This window comes from Eurosta solidaginis, chromosome X (genome assembly GCF_040869045.1).
Source record: "Eurosta solidaginis isolate ZX-2024a chromosome X, ASM4086904v1, whole genome shotgun sequence".
NCBI classification, from domain to species: domain Eukaryota; kingdom Metazoa; phylum Arthropoda; class Insecta; order Diptera; family Tephritidae; genus Eurosta; species Eurosta solidaginis.
In genome coordinates, this window is record NC_090324.1 from 10,198,989 (window position 1) to 10,214,170 (window position 15,182).

At 39.7% G+C, this 15,182-nt stretch overlaps 1 protein-coding gene across 9 annotated transcripts in view; it reads right to left on the reverse strand.

Moving 5' to 3' along the window:
* Wnk (Wnk kinase) overlaps positions 1-15,182 on the reverse strand; it is a 1,618,425-nt gene that overhangs the window by 1,155,149 nt on the left and 448,094 nt on the right. The gene's annotated exons all lie outside the window — the stretch shown is intronic.

A 15,182-nucleotide genomic window follows, 5' to 3' on the forward strand; every position in this document is an offset into this window, starting at 1 on the left:
AAGATCTGCGAGGAATGAATCAAAGTGCACCTTGATGGCACAGCGGTAGCCACTTTAGCTGATGGATCGGTATAAAGCCGGAGCCAGGGCTGAGGGGAAAGTGTCGGGTGGCCATAAGGCGGCGAGCCCCCATCGCTTAGCTTGGGCACGGACGTGATAACCTTAAAAGCGCGATCCGTTGCCCCCGCAAGCGAAGGGTGACACGTTCCACGACGGGGCCCCCATCTACTCCGATTGTAGGATTGACTCACTCTCTGGCCACCACCGCCTTCAGGACTGCGCTATGGCAGATTTGAACGCGGGGTTGTACCAGGCGGAAGTCTGTAAGCCGATCGATTGGAGAGGGTGCGAATCAAAAGCAAAAAACGTATTTTCAGCGTATACAGTTGCTGGTAGTAATGCTAAAATCTATATTTATTTAATATATTAACAGTTCAAGTATATTTATATTTTTTACAAGATTCTTACACTTATATTTTTTCGTGCTAAGAAGCGACCTTCTCCAATTAAGTTAGAATCCAAAAAGAGCGAATTGTATTCACGAACGTAGGGAAAGCAATTAACAGCTCAGCCAGGTAAATGCAGAGCAGCGCAAAAGAATTAAATGTATTGTAAACGTAGGCAATACGTTCACAGCTAAGCAGAAGTTAAGTAGCGCAAAGAGAGCGAATTGTATTTGCGAACGTAAGCAAAGACAAACTCAGAAATACAACGCAGATCAGTCTCGGCGTACGGCGTTTAACTGGAAGCGGCGTAACATACTCCCCTCCGTGAACTTCGTGCTGCTCCGCTGTACGTGGTTCACTTCGCACATCAAGCTTCGCAAGCTTAACAACTGGCCTGGTATATAATCCTTCACTGGTTTTGATTACAGCACTGCGTACCTTACCGTCAGTTGATTGATTGACGTCCACAACGATCCCTATTTTCCAAGTATTTCGTTTAACGTTTTCGTCAACGACGATCACTATATCCCCAATTCGTATAGGGGTAGCGGTTTTGTCGAACCATTTTGTCCTTCTTGTCAGCCAGTCAGTTTCCAGAAATGTTCAGCCACTTGTCCAGAGATTCGTAGGTTTTTATTCAGTGTCGCATTATCAGTATCATCAAAGCAGAATTTTCTTTCCCCGTTTGAACTACCCAGCAGAAAATGGTTAGGCGTAATCGCATCTGCCTCTGGTGCATCAAGCGGAACGTATGTAAGTGGTCTAGAGTTTAAAATGAACTCCACCTCTGCCAAAGTCGCTCTAAGTATATCTTCCCGTAGATTAGCCGGAGGTAATATGTCCATAAGTACAGATTTAACAGAGCGTACCATTCTCCCCCAACAGCCTCCCATATGTGGTGCTGCGGGCGGTATAAATTTCCATTTGATGTTCGGGTGGCGGTCTTTGAGTTTATCGGCTGACAGTTTTTTAATTTCGCTTTCCAGTACGCGGTTGGCTCCACGAAAATTCGTACCATTATCTGACCAAATGCACGCTGGCACCCCACGACGAGAAACAAACTGTTTCAGCACAAGCAAGAAGCAGTCAGTTGAAAGAGATGACACCAACTCGATATGGACGGCGCGTACTGTTAAGCAAGTGAAAAGGACACCCCAGCGTTTCTCTCGTCGTCGTCCAACTATAACTTCAATTGGACCAAAGTAGTCGACGCCCGTATTTGTGAAAGGACGAGTAAAGGCCCGAAGCTTGTCTAACGGTAAAGCTCCCATTTCTGGTGGATGTGGGGTCGCGCGATTATTGCGGCACACTTGGCAGGTTTTCACGGTGTCCTTTATTAATGCCCTTAAGCCTTGTATCCAATACCTTTGCCGCATTTCGTTCACCACGATTTCGTTATGGTGATGGTGAAACTTACGATGATAAAAGTCTGCTATGAGACGTGTCACCTGGTGATGACGGGGCAGAATCGTAGGGCGCTTTACCGAGTAACTAACTCCTTCTATTGCGTCGACCTTCCTTGTACTCTCAAGATTCTATATTCGTCCAAGAAGGGAGAGCATTTGTCTATGCTACTTTTCGGATATATATTTCCACCTGCAATAAGACATGAGATCTCTTCGTAATAAATTTCCTCTTGACAATAATAACACATTCGTATCCTTCGACGTCTAGCTTACTCAACAAATTAAACATTTTGGAAGACTGCAATATCTTCAACGCAATTTTGTTGAGGAAGCGTATTACATAGCCTTGCGCGTTTCTTAGCCTCTCCCATCTACAGAATATATCAGATTCGGGGCTAATGATCTTAAGAGGTGACGTCGTTTTTCGTATTAACTCCATATGAAACAGAGGTTCTGACTCACAGACTAGATTTCCCTTCGGCCATTCAGTTTCAGGAAGGGTTAAAAAATGAGGGCCCTTAAACCATTGGGCGTCCGAGTCTAACACCGGTTCCCTCGACCACTTGGTACCTTCGTCGGCCACGTTTTCTGATGTGGGAATCCACCTCCATTCATACTCTAACGAGTCTTCCAATATTTCGCCTACCCTTACAGCCACGAACTGCTCAAATTTTCTTGCATCGGATCGGATCCAGTATAATACATTTTTCGAGTCAGACCAAAAAATCCTGCGTTCAAGGGAAACCGAAAGCTCCTTTGCTAAAAATTTTGCTAATCGTAACCCAAGAATCGCAGCCATTAATTCCAATCTGGGATATGAAATGGGCTTCAAAGGCGCCACGCGGGTTTTCGAAGCCACCAGACTGCAAACAAATACGTTCTTTCTTTCTGCGCGCAAATATGCGACCGCTGCGTAAGCGTCCATACTGGCATCCACAAAAACGTGCAGCTCGACCCTCTCGGCGGAGTTAACTAAGGAACAACAGCGAGGAACACGCACATTTGTTATAGATCCTAGGCGGCTTAACCAGGTCTTCCACTTTTCCTCTTGCTAAGCCTTAATGCACTCGTCCCACATGACACCTGATCGCCATATCTCTTGCATTAGTACCTTCGCATAAATAAGATAGAATCCCAAAAGTCCTAAGGGTTGACCCCTTCTCATTATTAACCGAAGTATCTCACGTTTAGTTGGATATTTATCCACACCATAAACTTCTCTCGAAAATATATCAGAGAACGTGAACACGTCGTCGACCGGAGACCACCACATTCCCAAAATTTTCTCTTGATAGGTACTTGGGTTTTCGATATGTTTGTCCTCTTAATGAAAATGTCCGCTTAAGGCACCCAACACGGCTGTCGAGTTCGATTTTCAGCTCCTCATATCGAAACCACCGTCAGCGTGGATACCACGTTCAACTGAAGCCAGTTCTATCATCTCTTCCTCTGTATTTGCACTTTGAAGCCAGTCATCTACGAAGGTGTTTTCGATTATCGCATCTACCGCGGAAGGTTGCTGATCCTGGAATCGCTCAGCGTTTTTGTTTTTTACGTAATTGGCTGATGAAGGCGAACATGAGGCTCCGAACGTCATTACTTGCATGATATATATATCGGGATCTCTCGATTTGTCTCCCTCACGCCATAAAAATTTCTGCGCAGCTTGGTCGTCTTTATTCACTAATACTTTATGATACATTTCGCGAATATCGCCACATAAGGCGATTGGCCTTTCCCTAAATCGGATTAGTATGCCTACAAGAGACTTGGTGAGATCTGGGCCTTTCATAAGAAAGGAATTTAGGGACATATTATTAACAGCCGCTGCCGCATCCCACACCAGACGAGTTTTGTTTTTATTAACGTTAGCAACAGTAAAAATTGGAATAAACCACGATTTATCACTCTGGCATGAATCATGCTTACCAAGTTTTTTCACATACCCTTTGCGCTCGTACTCTGCGATGGTAGTCATAAGAAACTGTTTCAAACCAGGATCGCGTGTCATCTTTGCCTCTAAACACTGCAGCCTTCGGCTTGCCATTTGAAAGGAGTCGGGTAGCTTTACGTTGTCGGACTTCCACAAAAGACCCGTCTCCCATCTTCTTTCGTTAGGACGATATCTTGTTGTAGACTCCATAATTCGAAGAGAGCGTTCGTCTTCCTTTGAGATGAGGGGTTCAACTGCTTGAATTCCTACCGACTCTAAGGAAAAGTATGACTGAAGCAGCTTCTCCAAACGGCTGCTATTATCGCAATCGCAAACGTGCATAAACCTCTGCGAAGTATCTTCATTGTTGCTATTCTTACCGAATACCGATCACCCTAGCTCACACCTAACTGCGATGACGTTGTCTAACTCCGATTGCCGAATTTCTAGTGGTACGCAAATCTGGCGCTCCTCTATTCTGAGCTGATATTTTCACTCTAACTGTCTGATTTTAATTCATTCTGAGTTATGTCGCCCGTCCATTGCAGACAAAGCTCTTTCTGCGGGCCGTCTAAACCCAACTCGTTTGCTAAACTGTGCTCTATTAGCGTGCATGCTGATTCTTCGTCAGCGAATGCGTACGTATTTACGACTTTGTTTTGGCCAAACAATATCACAGGTATATAACGAAAGAGAGTGCGCTTACTATACTTCAGGTGACATAAAATGGGAGACGTCGTCTGATTTTTGACGTCTGTTTGATTTTTCGTTTGCACGTCGCCGTTGGTTTTAGTAATGGTATGCAAGAGTGGGTTATGAGCCATTTGACAGCCGTCAACCCCAAATGTCTTCTTTGAGTTACAATTCCTAACGAAATGCTGTTTAAAACAACGAATACATAGCTTTTCCTTGCGCACAAATTCCCATCTATCCGCTTTTTTCATAGCTAGAAACTCACTACAATTTGTCAATAGATGATTAACGTGGCATTTCGGACAATCAATTTGCTTCCGATCTCCCCCAACTACGTCGTGCGTCATAAGGATTTCACGTTGCTGCTTACGACTACCCCTTTTTTCTTCTACACGAGACGAGGATAAAACAGAGCTGCCGATAGGCGTAACCTGACTGGCACATGTGACCAGAGCGAATAACCACTCGTCAAATGCAATGATGTCAACTCGTTGGTGCGTTAACCTATAACGTCCCCAATCTAGCTTAAGGTCATAAGGCAACTTGGCCAGCAAATCGTTGAGCAACATTGGGTCATTTAAATAAGTGTCTAACCCGATTGCTTGCATGGTCGTTCTGTAGTTTTGAACGGCCAATGCGAAATTAATTAAAGTATCTATTTTATTCATCCTTACCTCTGGGTATTGTCTTAGCTTAACTTGCAATGTTTGCTGTATTACGTCGGCGCGGCCATTCGAGTGCAAAAGGAACAGTGCTCGGCATCATGGGCTTTCCCCGTACAGCTTCCAGAGCCTGACCTCTTAGGCATTTTTGTAGACGAATCAAGTTCTCTTGATTGCTAAAACCACAGCGCTCTGTAGATTGCTGGAAATTGGTGATAAAAACTGGCCACTCCTCCGGGCTACCCGAAAATAGCGGTAGATCCTTTGAAATTACATGTCGTGCAGAAATATGAGATGCAGACAACGTTATGTCGTTCTCCGAGTTGTGTCCATATAGCTGATTGCCAAAGGAAGCGTTGGAAAAATTTGGTAGGTTATGGAATGACGTTGGCGGTAAAGCGCTGTCATATTGGTTAGAGCGATTTGGAAAATTCCGAAATGTGTTTGGTTGGTAACCAATAAACGGTTGCGAAGAACTTATCGGATAATGCAATGAAGCTGTCGGCACGTCTATGGGAAATCTGTTTGAACGGGCTCCGCAACTCTGTATACCAGAGAATAATGACATGCCTTCCCGGTGGTTGCCCGATATGCTGAACACGGGACCCAGATTTGGTGCGAATGCATTTGATACGTTTGTGCCGCTAGATACAGTATTCTGCGAAGAAATTTCAGAAAATATTCCAGAAGAACAAGTAGTCGTATGCATTTGTTGTGCATAGTTGCGACCAATCACGCCGGTCGTTGCGGGAAAATTTTGAGAAAGGCTGTAATTAGTTAATTCAAGAGGTGGAAAGTTACTTTGCGGCTGACCGCATGTCAAAAACGGTTGATGGAACATACTGACAGTAGGTTTACTGCACAACCTCATTTCCGACGACATAGCTGCCGAGGAACATAGCTGCTAGAACTGGTACCCCATCTTACTTGCAGATTACTTTCAATACTTGCGGCGTCTCTGGCAATATTTGCTTGTGCATACCGTGCTCGCTTTTTAGGATTTTCCCTTCCTTTGAGCAAAGTTCCCGCCCGAGTTCGCCGAGGTGAAGGATCACGTGACGACCCTTCTGATGGTTGATGTACAGGTGAGGTTGCTTGCAAGGGCATTGGTGTAGATGCGACGAATGTTTGAGTTTGAGTACCAACCACAGTTATTGCAGGTGCCTGTGCTTCAGTGGACGCGCAAACAGTAGACAAAGCTGTGGCGCCGGTTGGAGCGGTTTGGCCATCCAAGTTAACAGTGGTTGCATTTTGGTCAACCGAATGCTGTTCTGTCTGAACATTCATTTTCGTTTTTCAGGTTATGATTACACGTGCCTATTCGATCGTTTACAAGATGCGGAAGCACCAAAGTATTTTAGATTATTGGAGAGGGTGCGAATCAAATCAAAAAACGTATTTTCAGCGTATCAAGTTGCTGGTAGTAATGCTAAAATCTATATTTATTTAATTTATTAACAGTTCAAGTATATTTATATTTTTTACAAGATTATTACACTTATATTTTTTCGTGCTAAGAAGCGACCTTCTCCAATTAAGTTAGAATCCAAAAAGAACGAATTGTACTTACGAACGTAGGGAATGCAATTGACAGCTCAGCCAGGTAACTGCAGAGCAGCGCAAAAGAATTAAATGTATTGTAAACGTAGGCAATACATTCATAGCTAAGCAGAAGTTAAGTAGCACAAAGAGAGCGAATTGTATTTGCGAACGTAAGCAAAGGCAATCTCAGAAATACAACGCCGATCAGTCTCGGCGTAAGGCGTTAAACTGGAAGCGGCGTAACACCGATCCGTAGGCTTAGGGGAAGTGCGCCTTAAAGCACAGCGGTAGCCCCTTTAGCTGACGAATCGGTCTACTGTCAGAGCCAGGACTGAGGGGAAGGAGTCGGTTGGGCGTACGGCGGCAAGACCCCCTTCTCTTAACTTGGAAACGTACGTGATAGCCTTAGAGGCGCGGCCCGTTGCCCCCGCAAGCGAAGGGTGACCACTGCTATGCCGGCACCCCTCCCCTCCGGATGTGGGATTGGCTCGTTCTCTGGACATCGTCTATCCCGTATTCACACTAAAGGTGCAGGGGAGCGGTGCACCAGCTCTGCATTTGCCAGTTCGTAGGCTGCGTGGAAAATCTGGGCCCGAAAGCACCAACGCTTCGCAGCTGTAGAACCGGGTCGACTGGAGCAATGGATAAGGGGAAAAGGTGGGATAGAATAAAGCGGAGAGCCCCCCTCAAGGCACACCGCTTCGTAGTTGTAGAACCGGGTCGGTTGGAGCCATGGCTAAGGGGAAGAGGCAGGGAAAATAAAGCGGAGAGACAGCACACCGTAGTAAGACAGCACACCGTCCACTCAGCTAGTCAGGAGAAGAGATCGGGCTGCCTTTAATAAGGCAACCACCTCCTCCGACTAACCTGCGAGGAATGAAGTGCCAAGACCAAATTCATTTCTTTTATACTGCTTCTGTTATGATGCTTTTAAGAAATGAACGGCTAATTAGGTACTTCAGTAAATTGCCATTTACTGTGAGTCGCCATGTGATATTTGCTTTGTTGTTGTTGTTGATTGCTGCTGTTGGCTGCCTGTTAATGTACTATGTGTTGTATAATTTCAGGGGCATGTGAAAAAGGGTTACAGTGGAGGTTGTACTATTGTAATGCTACGTTAGAGGACTAACATTCTACAGTACACTTTAAGGTCACCAACATCACTTCTGTGTAATTTCTAGCCATTTCCAGCTCAATGTTCATCAGCCATTCCTTTAATCCTCCCACGGCGACATTACATAATGATTGGAGCAGAGACAGCTTCTTGGAAACTCCTAAATATTACGACAATATCATCTATATAGCCGACAACTTACGTGCCTCTGGGAAGGTCGGTTTGTAGCGCACCGTCATACATATCATTCCATAGCGTTTGCTCTGGAAGAAGATGTCCCAAAGTTTCGTAGCACTGTCAATATCTACATCCAGTTCGCGGCGTTGAAAGCATTTCTTGTATCCAAGGTAATCAACGTTTTATTTTAATCTCCGGTTTTGGCTTCACGGGCTATATTGACAACTATTTGTATTGCAACTATAGTGGATCTTGACTATCGAAATCCAAATTGACTGCTTTACAAGCCACCTGAGCTTTCCAGGGTCTGCTGCAGACGCTCACTGACAATACGCTCGATAATCTTTCCAATCGAATCCAACATACAAAGTATCCTGTATCAGGATGGCTGGTCGGGCATCTCAGGTCCGTAAACACTGATGTTCTAGACCTTTTAGCGGATTTAAGCTATATTTGGCACTCCATCGGCTCCGGGGATTTATTATCTACAACTCTGTTTGCTGCATCCTGTACCTCCTGCTCTGTTATTCGTACGATTTCAACACTTTCGAGGTCCCCGCTTTGGGGAAAAAGAATTTCTACGATTCGTCTCATAAGTATTGGGCTTGTAGCGTTTTCTGATTTCTGCGCTTTAATTTAAGCCATCACCGTTCAACAAGCCAATCCCAAGGATCAACGTCGGCTCTCTTCATTAGTTTCTTGAAGCACACTTTCTTGTTATTTTTTACCACTGTTCTTTGGGCCGATTTTGTTTGGCGCGATATTTGAACCGTCAGGTCCTTCGCATGTGTATTTCGTATTTTGGCATCATTCTAAACCACACCAACAAATGTTTGTGGTTCAAAAAGTGTTGTTATCATCTTCGCCTTTGTACTTGATTTGAAGCTATCCTTGGTGAAGTATCCTTTAGCTCTAAGCTAATAGCTTTGTGGTCACTGACTGTGTAGACGTTACTGGTGGACCACTGTGCTCGCCCCGCTATTTCTTTAATGGTTCGGCTACTGCCAGAGTCAAATGTATATTTCCCCAGTTCATTTAGAAGCTCCAGCCTTAGGGATGTAAAGCTTTCGAGAAGAACTCTGTCTCCATCGTTAGTTCGACTACTACCCCATACAGTTGACCAAGCATTAAAGTCTCCTCCCAATATATGTGCGTACTTACGCTGTGCTGCTATGCACATCCCAATAATCATGCTATAACCGCACTGCGTTACCCGCCTTTACGCAACAAAACACACCCCTGAGTGCAAGTGGCATCGCTGTCAGCTGTTGCCGAACAGCAATGCCAATTGCACTCAGCAAGGCCAATTGCATTCAGCTATAGGGAAAAATGGCAACGCAGCGTGGGTACATATTGAGAGTTGTTATAGAACCGGCAAATTACACACGCGAATAAATTGTAAAATCTAAATTTAGAGTAGAAATTAAAACCTAAAGAATAAACTAGAAACTAAAACTAGGTGCATTACTGAAAAACTAAAACGTGTAAAAGAAAAACAAAGTTTTAAATAAAACAACTAAACTTAAAAGTAAACGTAAGTGTGTGTAGAGCTGTATGTGTAGTGCAGCACATTTTTGGTGTCCAAGATGGACACCTTATATGGCGACCGTGGGCCGAAGGCCTGCAAATGCGGTGAGTGGCCTTTCAAGCCTCCCAACAGGCACTAACTAAAGTGAAAGGAAAAATCTACATAAAATTTAATAATTTAAAATCTTCAAAACTTAAAATGCTAAAAACTTAAAATCTTAAAAATTTAAAATCGTAACTTAAAATTCAAAAATTTAATTAAAAATGAATTAAACAAATACAGGTTTTTTCCTAAAGAATTAAAATTTAATTTACACAAAATTTAAAAATCTGCAAAAAAAAACTATAAAAAAAATTACAAAAAAAATACAAAAATTAGAAAAGCCATTACAAAAAAAATGTTTCTTTGAAAACTATAAAAATTACAAAAAAAAATTTAAAAATTCGAAAAACCCTTACAAAAAAATTACAAAATATTAAAAAAAAAAAAAAATCTACAAAAAAAAGTACAAAATCAAAAAATTACCAAAAAAATACAACACTATGATACACAAAACTTATTGAAACATAAGCATTTTCGACATTAAAAATAAAAATTTTTCAAGGATGCATATGGCAGTGGTGGTGGTTTCTTTATCCGTGGCTAGTGCAGAAAAATTAGAAAAATAAAAGCAGGTAACAGAAAAATATAATAAAAAGACTTAATAAAAAACGGAAATAATAAGAAATTGTTTTTACTAATAATAAAAATACTAACGAAAACAGAGATAATACTTAAATACAACAAAAACTCAAATATACTTGTGCGAAAACATTTTGAAAAAACTGTACCAAAATTGCGAAAAAAAAAAAACGGCACTAGCCACGCCACCAGAATAACGGAAAACCACCGTACACCAAAGGAAAGCCGAATGGCGGAAAAAATAAGTGACGCCACCGACATCAGATGGAGTAGCAGAACGCAAAGCGCAGCAGCAGAACAACAGGTACAGCAAGCGGTAAATCAAGCCAACCTTTAAATGGCCAAGCAGTAACGGGTATGATGTGCAAAAATTTTTCATAATTCAGATTAGCTTAATATTTTTTTTTTTCAATTTTCTTTAATAAAATGAAAACACATTTTATATTATATTCGCAATTTCATTCTTGACACTAACTCTACATACTCATCAAAATGTAATATATTTTATATTATACTCATATCTTTTTCTCTTCAATTTTCAAATACCATTTTTTCAAATATCATTTTTTCAAACTCATTGCAAAATACAAAAAATATTTTAATTAATTAATTTAATTAAATTACTTACAATACTTATTACAAAAAAATTTTCTTGTATTATACTCATACACATTTTTATATGTGTAGGATTAAAGGTAGGCACTGTGGGACAGGGTCGGAAAAAAACAGAAAAAAACTTTTTTTTCATAATTGCATTGCTTCAACGTTTTGATTATTAAAACAATTGGCAAAACTCAATAAACGTTTTTTTTTCTAATTTTAGTCCCACTCTGCCCTACAGTGGGCTTCATCAAAAACAATACAAAAAATAACATGAAAAATAATTTTTTTTGCGTAAACGGTGGTTCCGTACAAAACCAATGAAATTTTTTTTTAATCCCGGTGCGTCCGAGGATATTCGTATTACAAATTTGAAAAGATGCGGTGCGCCCATATCTATAAAAATAAAACCATACAATTTTAATAAAAACGATGCGTCCGTAAAAGCACAAACACATTGAGATCTTTTTAATAAAGCGGTGCGTCCGTTATCAACAGCCAAGTCCTTTTACCAAAATAAAATATTTTTCCTTTGAAATCAATTTAAATTAAATTACTTCAATATACATTCAATTTATCATTAAATATTCAGTCTTTCATTAAATTGCCGGATAATTCTTTCAATTTCACATCAACATTCAATTCAATTTCAATTTCTGTTAAATTTTCGTAAGCAATTTCTACAAATTCGACTTAAATCAGTTTAAATATTTCTTCTTTGCTTCCTACTACATATGTTCCTTAGAAACCAAAAAGTAGGTTCCAGAATTTCAGAACAAGACTCAGATTCCGAAAATTCCAAAAATTCAGATTCCAATTCGAAAAATTTTAATTCCGAAAGTTCCGATTCCGAAAATCTCGATTTTAAAAGCCCAGTTTTTGAAGGCTCAACCACATATTCGCCCAGTACAATCAAAAACCTTGTTGTTAGACTTTCTTTGTCCGGAGAATTTCACGGATTTGAGGAATTGCCCGAAACGAATATTTCAAATCCTCCTGATTCCGATACAAATATGGCGACTCCTGAAGAAAAAAGAACGTTTACCGGCATATGTGCTGGTATTATGCGTGAAAATTATAGCGGTGAGCCCCTAGGTCTCGAATCTTTTATTACTAAAATTTAGTTAATCGAACAATTTGTCGACGAAAATTTGACTGACATTTGTATTTCATATATTAAATCCAAACTCGATGGTAAAGCTCGAGAAGCGATACCAACTCAAGTACTTTCAGTTAACGATATAAAAATAGCACTACGTAACCGTATAAAACCCGACAACTCCAAAGTTGTGGCCGGAAAAATTGCAGCTTTGCAAGTTAATAACAATAATTACACCGATTTTGCCAAACGCGTCGAGGAATTGTCTGATGCTTTAGAGCGTTCGCTCATTATCGAAGGGATTACTCAGACCAAAACCCGTGAAATGGCCATCGAGCAAACAGTTAACGTTTGCCGATTGAACGCAAAAACCAGTTTAGTCAAATCAATCCTCGCTTCAACCAATTTTTCTGATTCCAGGAACGTAGTAGCCAAACTGATTGTAGAGCAATCAAATGAAGTAAAAGAACGTCAAGTTTTAGCATTTAGGGCGCGGAACAATAACAATTTTAGAAACTTTCAAAGTAATAACCGAGGTCGAAATTTCCAAAATCAAAATCGTAACTTTAACAATTATAGACAAAATAGACCATCCTTTAGTAACAGTAACTATGGCAACAACTTCAATCGCGGCAATCAAAGGCAAAATTTCCGTTCTGGCGGTGGAAATCGGAATCAGCCTAATAGTAATAATAATAGCAACAATAGTCGTACTAGCAATAATAGCGGTTCTAACACTTCCAATAATAGAGCTAGAAATGCAAGCGTTCGGGCTTTAAACAGGGAAGCCCCTCAGGAGCGAACACTGAGGGAGGACGAGACAAATTACTAACTTATTCAGCTCACAGTTTTTCTTCTATTGTTTATTGTCTTAACCTAAATTATTCCGATTTTATACAAATAAATATTACTGGCTCTAACAAATTTTGTACATTTCTAGTCGATACACAAGCCGACATTTCGTTAATTAAAATTTCTTCTCTTAATAAAAATCTGTCAATTAATAACAATGATACAATTAATATTACTGGAGTAACTACAGATACAGTTTCTACATTAGGTACTTTTACAACCAACTTACATTTTTCAAATTTTTATATCAAACATACGTTGCACGTGGTAGACAATGATTTCAACATTCCATCAGATGGAATACTTGGTAAGGATTTCCTAAAAACAAATAAATGCGATATCAGCTATGCAACAAATTGCATTTCCTTCTGGTTAGGCAATGAAAAGATCGCACTTCCCATCCTTCACGGAATGGAAAGCGATACATTTGTTATTCCACCTCGTTGCGAAGTTTATAGAATTTTCGCCTTGGAAAAAGACTCAGAACCACTTTTCGTGGATTCTCAAGAGATTTCTGACGGTGTCTTCACAGCGAAATGTATAGTTGATACTAGGAATCCGATCATTAAAGTAATAAACACCACAAATAGCGTAAAATACGTAAATAACTGCAACATTCAAACAGAAAAACTTTCTAATTATCACGTTTATAAAATCAATAACCCAGTAAAGCAAGATAGTCGTATCAAAGAACTTAAAAGCATTTTAGAAAAACAAATACCTAATTATGCTGAAAATAAGCTTATTAACTTATGTTTACAATATTCCGATATTTTTGCGCTAGACAATGATAAAATGACAATAAACAATTTTTATGAACAACAACTAAGACTAAACGATACAACGCCAGTATACATTAAAAATTACCGCCTACCGTATTAGCAGCGCGAAGAAATAAATAAACAGGTTAATAAATTATTGGGAAACGATCTGATCGAAAATAGTTGTTCGAATTATAACAGTCTCTTGATTTTGGTACCGAAAAAAGACCTAAATGGCCAAAAATCGTATAGAATGTGCGTTGACTTTAGGGCTGTAAATAAAAAGTTAATTGCCGACAAATTTCCTTTGGCACGTGTAGACGATATTTTGGATAACCTTGGTCGTGCGAAATTCTTTTCTACTTTAGATCCTTTTTCGGGTTTTCACCAAATCCCACTTCACAAAGATTCAAGAGACATAACATCTTCTAGTACTGACCGCGGAGCTTTTCGATGGAAGGTTTTACCATTTGGTCTAAACGTAGCTCCAAATTCATTTTCAAGAATGATGTCAATTGCATTTTCTGGTATTTCACCCAACCAAGCCTTTATGTATGTAGACGATATAATAGTAATTGGATGTAGCGAAGCACATCATCTCAATAATCTAAAAAAAGTTTTCGAAATCTTTAGGAAGTTCAACTTGCGACTTAACCCAAAAAAATGTAATTTTCATAGACCTGAAGTAACCTTCTTAGGGCATAAATGCTCAGCAAATGGTTTGCTACCAGACGATTCAAAAATTGAAGCAATTAAAAGGTATCCTAAGCCATGCGATAAAGATGCTGTCCGAAGATTCGTGGCATTTGCAAATTATTATAGGAGATTTATTCCAAATTTCGCTTTTTTAGCAGCTCCATTGAATCGTTTGAGTAGAAAAAAGGTTGAATTTAATTGGGATACGGCATGTGAGTTAGCTTTCGAAAAACTAAGAAAAAGTCTGATTTCTCCAAAACTTTTACAATATCCAGATTTCACCAAAGAATTTTTAATTACGGTTGATGCTTCAAAGTTAGGTTGTGGTGCGATACTGAGTCAAAATCATAACGGTAACGACTTGCCAATTTGTTTTGCTTCAAAATCCTTTAGCAAATCTGAACAAAATAAAGCAATAATAGAATTAGAACTTTTGGCAATATATTTTGCAATAAAGCAATTTCGTGCATATATTTATGGCACTCACTTCAAAGTTAAATCAGATCATCGTCCACTAGTTTATCTATTTAATATGAAAGATCCGTCGTCGAAACTTTCCAGAATCCGTTTGGAATTGTCCGAATATAATTTTACTATAGAATATATTAAAGGCAAATCTAACGTAGGTGCAGACGCATTATCGCGAATTTCAATTCAAGAACTTAAAAATTCCAATAATCAAATTTTAGCGGTACAGACGAGGTCTATGACGAAACGTCACGAACAATTACAACAACCGGTTGAAAACATAATCGAAGAAAATGTCAAATTACTGGTATTCGACAAATTTTCATATAATTTTTCCAAGAAAATTCATAGGATAAAAAACCAAATATGTCATGACAACGATAATAATAAAATCAATTTAAAAATATATGCGCATTTAAAACATAAAAAACTCGAGTTACTTAATATTGTGTGTACTAACAAAATAATGCAATTAGATGAATTACTTTTGAAGCTTGAAAAAGAAGCTGGTAAACACAACATTA